Raw genomic sequence first — 7,065 nt, 5'->3', positions numbered from 1 at the left:
CCCAAACACTGCTGAACCAGATTAGACCAAGGAATTATGGAGATGTCAAAGAGTAGAACGGTTACCATGACACTGCACAACTGGGGAGGAGGGATCAAGCATGGAGGAGAGTCTAGTATGGCAGCCAGCTCACATATCCAGAGTTGGAATGGGTCAGCCCTGCAGCAGCAACGTACTGTTCTAAGGCTTTGGTAAGTCAAAGAGCCACCTGAGCCCTTAGCCCATAAATCTGGAAATTTAAACTACAAATCTCTGTGTTCTAAAGCTGAGTAAGTGTCATACCATAGTTTGATTTTAAGTTGATGGAGCTGTAATGGCAAGGTGCCTGTGGGTTAGTGTGCTGTCCATAGCTGAGATCCTGTCTTGGCTGTTACTAGGAACGATTCCTTTTCGTGTCTTCCAAAATACTTCCTACTCATTTTAGTTCCTAAATTACAACTTTCTGATTAGTTTCAGCCGCTTATTTTAAAAGCTGTACTGCTTTCATCCTGAATTTAACTACCAAGATTTGGTCTTTGCAGTATAGTTCCAGATTTTACTGATTTGTTTAATCTTTACTAACTTGACTGAATGATGGCCCAGTGGGACTCATTCTAAATAGTTTTTGATCTAAAAGTGTCTTTTATTTTTGTGAGCTATTAAAAACATAAACCCTTACTTATAAGAAGGGCCTTCCTTAAAACAATCCAGTAATCTTGGGGTCCACATAGGACTTTTAGCATTATCCTGTCTTTGATATTTGGCCATAAGGACTGAACTTTAGCTTGGGTCTCAAGTATATGTAGTCAGTTCTGAAGCTATAAATCTAGGACTTCAGAGCCATGGAAGACTCCATTTCTGGGAAAGTCACCTTGCTTCTGTTCAAAAGGCCTTCATCATTTACTCAGATATAAACACTGCTAGCTATAGTGAACACAGAGAAAACTACCTCATTTAATCTAGATAATTCTTTTCCAGCAAACCCTCTTTCCAGTATTAGATAAAATGTTAAAATAATCAGTTTGTATATGTGTTACACTTCTTGTCTCTGAAACTTGAGATGCTAATAGTGAAATTCGGTAAGGTAGGTTTTTTCTAGATCATGGAGAATCTAGAGGTCAACAATGTAAAATGTATATAGGAACCAAGCATATACAGACTGGTGAAGCAAGCCATGAGTTTGTTTATAGTGGAATAGTTATCTTTTTAGACATATTTTGTTTGCATATTAAACATGGAAATATTTACTTTCATTTACTTTCTCACATTTATCTCGTCTGTGCTGTTTTCCCAATTTGATGTTTTTTTCAACTCCTCTCTAAGAAAAGCAGAGCAGCACAGAGTACTCTAATAAATAGCCACTGACTTGATCTCAGGCCCCTGGAGACTAGAGAGAAAGGTAGGGACGGGAGAGCTCCCACCCTGAGTAAGGTGGACATCACTACTCAGCTCTCCATAGGTGTCAGCACACAGGGAAGACAGTTTGAGAGATTTGTGTGAAATCAACCTAATTTTTAGACAGTGTTGGCAATTAAATTTGTGTCCTTTGCTACTTTTCATGGAACTAAAATTTTGTTAAAATTAGCTTGGCTAGCTAAATCTTGTGTGCATATTTTAAATTTTGGCCTCTAAACACCAGTGACCAAATTTCTTAAGAGGTAAAAAAGTTACTCAATTGGGACAGGACACCATCAGCTTTGGAAGCATGTGATACAGTCAATGGACTTTGGAGCGTACATAAAAGACTGCAGACGTGGACTAATTACTTTCAAGTTGCACACAGTGATGTGACTGCAAGCCATTTGTCCAGTGGGAGAAAATACAGAGCTCTAAGCCCCTGTTGTCGCAAAAACACACCTTTTATAGAATCCCATACCTATTCAAGATTTTAGTTTACAATTACAGTTGTGAATATCATAAAAGAATAACTACATTATTTTGTTTTGTCGTAAAGCAGAGGACAAAAAATCAGTTTTGTTCAGAAATACAGTTTAGTAGTTTATGCTAGTTGAATTACTAAGGTAATTGCCTAAATATCTTAGGGAATTTGCTGTCATTTCATTTCATAGGTTTATGCTTCTCAAGACAACTTCCGGGTAAGTACATACTTTAATATTTAGTAAAGGAGAGGTAATAATATTGGCTGTAATTCATATGAACTATACAGGTGGATGGATTATTTGGCCTTGTCCAAAAAGCTAGGCTTATAAGGCATGGTGAATAGGAGCTCAAGCCTACTTTTCTACTGCTCTGTCTTATTGAACAACAATGTGTAAGCATATAGCAGTCCCCCCCCTTATCCATGGGGGATATGTTCCAAGACCCCAGTGGATACTTGAAACCAGGAATAGTCCCAAACCCTATATATACTAAGTTTTTTCCTATGCATACATACCTAAAGTTCAATTTATAAATTAGGTATAGTAAGAGAGGAACAATAATAGAACGATTATAATAATATACTGTAATAAAAGTTACATGAATGTGGTCTCCCTCAAAATATCTTCTTGTACTGTACTCTCCCCTTCTTGTAATGATGTGAGATGTTAAAATGCCTATGTGATGAAGTGGAGTGAGTGATCCAGGCATTGTGATGTAGTGTTAGGCTTTTGCTGACCTCTGACAATATGTCAGAGGATCATCCGCTTCTGGACCATGACTGACCTCAAGTAACTGAAACCATGGAAAACAAAACCACAGATAAGGGAGGGATACAGCAGCATCATGATTAAGAATACTGTATAGGAGCACCTGGGTGGCTCAGTCAGTTAAGCGTCTGACTTCGGCTCAGGTCATTACCTCGCAGTTTGTGAATTTGAGCTCTGCATCAGGGTCTCTGCTGTCAGCACAGAGCCCACTTCAGATCCTACATCCCCCTCTCTCCCTCTCTCTCCCACTTGTACTCTCTCAAAAATGAACATTAAAAAAAAAAAAAGAATACCATAATTATAAAAACAATTCCAAAGGAAAATTTCAGCAAATACAAGCACAAATGTAAGCTCACCAGCCACAAACTTCCTGAATCTCGAATCCCATCTCTGTGAGATGATGCTAACGAGAACTGAATCAAGACGGCATCAGGACCTCTTTGGGGATCATGCCCACTTCTGATTGCTTTCACTTCTCCCAGATCAGGTGAAAGATGGTCACCATTCCAAAGATTGCCTTTGTCTACTCATTTAGACCTTACAACTCTGCTGCCTGTGCTCTCAGAAATGAGTCTTTGTCATTCATAAAAAGGCAACAGTGTGCTTTCTCAGCTTTTAATATATGTCTCATAGTGCCTAATAAATAGTCCCATACTCCTTTGCTTGCTTAATAATTGGAAGTAAGGCCTAGAGGATTTTTAATATTCTTCTCTTGCCACTTCGTTTTCCTTCTACTGGTGCTTTCTTGGCCGCGTAAGAGGACTGTTTTTCTAATAAGGATTTTTTTTTCTCTCAACATTATTTTTGAGACTGAAGAAACAGTAATTTCCACTGACTTACCGCTTAGCAGATTTATAGAATGAATTTCCCCTCATCTGACTTTAAAGACACCTGATTCTTTCCTCAGATAATAAATTTTTTCTCTACCAAATGCAACCTACAAAGTAAAGAGTAAGGGAAATGGTTTAACTCCATCTGTATCACCTTGTTGATTATAGCTTAAGTAAAAAGTTACACTACGTTCCTCCCATAAATAATAGTGGAACTAAGAATAGGTTGCCCAAGAGTGGGAGGACAGGATAGTTGAGGACTGGCTTAGGGTGACACTCAGAAGTCTTGGGAAACTGCTGCTGGCAGTAACACTGCCTCAGAAAGGGAGGGCCTCACTGGGAAATAGCTGAATGGTGTACTTAGGAAAGTGATGGTCCCTAGACTACACATACATTTCCCAGAAGCACACTATGGAAGCAGAGAAGTCCTGAAATTCAGGAGCTGTGGGGAGGCTTTGACACAAGTCATCAGTGTGAGCCAAAGATAGTAAACCTTCCCTGCCAGTCCTGTGAAAAAGAGATTCAGATAAAAGATTCATTTTTAAAACGTGACACCTTTTTGCACACTAGAGTTTACTGTTGTAAATTCATATCTGCTATATCTGCTTTCCCGTAATTCATAATGTAGTAACCTCTTTTTCCAAATAGGCATATTGGGCCCTAAAACATTGATTGGGTAACATTAAACCCCATGGGATATCCTAAAACTGTATTTTTCAAACATGAGTAATATGTATTTAAAGAAAGTGTTTTGTGGACTCACGAAATAACCTGTTTGAAAAATACGGACTTAAGAAACTGAAGTCTTATATAAAATATCTTAAAATGGGAAATTCTTATTGCAAAAGAGTTTTGTATGTGTAATTGGTAAAAACTTTATAATGCTCTCAAAATAAAAAGCACACCCTGAAAGTTTTCGCATAACCATGTACTTGAGACCATCTGCAGTCAATATTATTGAATGATAGTTTCCTTAACTAGACACTGGCCATTTTGCTTTCCCAAATTGACTTTGTTCTTTATGTGAGTTAAAACTGGATTTTCATGTATTAAGTTGGGATGACAATGGCTCTGGAAATCATGTTTACAAGGAAATGCTTTGGGAATTGGGAGGGTGGCCTGGAAGGGACACAATAGTAATATATGTTAGCTTTAAACTGAGAACTACTATCAAGTGAAGGAAGACTTCACCTGTGGCCTTAAAACACAGCTAGCACCAAAAAGAAAAATTTAAGGAAAACAATGTGCTAAATATAATTTTCTTACAGAGTTGTTCATAAATGGCTGTTTGGGAGTAAGCAGTAGTAAGCTTCTTATCAGTGTCTTAAGAAGAGGCCAGGAAATACCCATTAAAGATGATGACGAAGGGATTTCTGTTGCCTCTTTCCTTGCAGATTTTCTTTCTTTTTATCTGGTATGGTCAGCATTACCTCTTGTGTTTTCAGCAATTAAAATTCTCTGCAAAGAATTACCTTTTCTGGAAGATTATTGAGTAACCTTTCTGGAAGGTTTCAGACACTTTAGTATATAACGCCTCCTAGTGGAGCTAATACACAATTTCAGAATATCTTGCCCTATTCCAGAACATGATCTAAAATTTGATCCTTACTCTTTATTGGTTTATTAATAGGAAACATGTCCCCATGTGGCTGAACATTAAAAAAATACATTAATATATCATTCCTAATGATGCTCAGTCTCCTGTTATCCGGTTACTTCTAGGAACTGAAGGTAATGCCATTTAGTAACTTCCTCAAAGATATGCTTTCTTGAGGGAGTAAACTCTTATTTTTCATAATAGTTCCTCAAAACACAAAATACAAATTCTTGTCTTTGGTTTATATTTTACAAGTTTGGGTTTTTAACACTTAAAGCAGCTTAAGTAGTTTTCTCATTGATAAATTTATTTTAATTTCTGAAACCGTCATTTAATTGGACATTTCTACAGCATTTAAAGATAGCTTGATTTCGAGGATACCAGTTAATATACTCATGGCATCAAGAGCAAATACAATTAGGAATCAGAGTAGTCCTAGTTTTCGTGATCCTTAGCAGGTTTAACAAAAATAAAAAATAAAAAATACTAATAAAATAACAGCAATGAACACTTAAATAGCATTGTGTATCAGGGACTATTCTAAACCTTTAACACTTATTAACAAATGAGTAGGAAACCAAGGCAGAAAGGTTTCTAACATGCCCTGACGTTCAATTTCAGGGTGGGGTTGGTATGGAAACCTATGTCATTGGTTCCAGAAACCATGATGCTCTATTGCAGAACACCTTAGAACAGCACTCAACATTTTTGGCAAGTTGTCCTTCAGGATTTATTGGAGCACCTCCATTATGTATTGGGTTTCTCTTCCCATTGAAAGCTAATCTATTTGTACTCTGCATTATATTTTCTTCTGCCTTCTAAGAATCTTGTTCTTTTAAACCTTTTTTTGTCTTTAGTCTTCAACATTTTTCGAACTGTTGATGAAACAGTACTGCCGCTATTCATTTTTCCAACATAATACTGGCTTCTTTCCACCAGCATTTAAATGTCAAATCCCTGTCTTAAAATAAAAAAATCCTGTCCTTCCTCTGTGACTCTCATCTCTTTCTTGAGTTGCCTCCACTCTGACTCCCATTGTTCAATATATTCCAATGTAGCATTCAAGTTCACTGACCCTGTAAAACTGCTCTCACCAAACTCAGCCATGACCTTTTTTTTTTTTTTTTTTTTTTTTTACTAATTCCAACAACCCTTTTAGTCTTTAAGTTCCCTCTAGGAAGGCTGTTAATTTGGCTGCCCCACTCTCTGCATGCACCCCTCTTACCTTCGCTTTGTAACATCCTCTTGCCAAGTTTTCCTTTTTACCTCTCTGGCCCTTCTCCCAGTCTTGTCAGAGGTTTTTTCATCTTGTGCCATTTCTTTTTCTCTGTACGTAGATGATTTGCAAATTTCCAGCCCAGAGTTTTTGCTTGAGCTTCAGGCCTTTACTTATAGGTATAGTTTATCCCACCTGCATAGGTTGCAAGCTACCTCAGCATGGACAGCTGTAAACTACTGCCTCTTGTGCAAACAGAGACTCACACATACACACAGTCCGCATCTACTCCGGTGTTTCCTTTCTGAGGGAAACACTTCTCCTTCACTAACTTCATCTCCTTATCTCCCTCTGTCAAAACCCTCTGTTATTTTAGTGCAGGCCACCATATACTCCAGTAGACTACTCAACCTCCTAAGTGGTGTTTCTGCTTCTAGTTCTACCACTTTACAACCCCAGAGTGATCTTCCTAAAGAGAGTCCTGTCACTTACTGAAATCAGTTTGAATGTCTTCATTTTGCCTTTAGGATTAAATCTAAACTCCCCCTTGACTAGGACTCACTCTTACTATCCCTTAGGCTTTATCTTTTGCCACTTTGTCTCTCCCTAGTAAGTTCCAGCTAAGTTTAAGTTCTGCAAGTTTCTTGAAAGGGTGATACGTGCTCTCTCCCGCTCTGAGCCTTCATACATATTTACCAATACTCTCATTTACCTGGCTAATGTCTACTAATTCTTTCAGGTCCCAGCTTTAATATAACTAATGGGAAATCTTTACTGACTATACGTGCCCGCTAG

This window comes from Panthera tigris, chromosome B1, assembly GCF_018350195.1.
Source record: "Panthera tigris isolate Pti1 chromosome B1, P.tigris_Pti1_mat1.1, whole genome shotgun sequence".
Lineage (NCBI taxonomy): Eukaryota > Metazoa > Chordata > Mammalia > Carnivora > Felidae > Panthera > Panthera tigris.
This window is presented reverse-complemented; position numbering follows the sequence as displayed.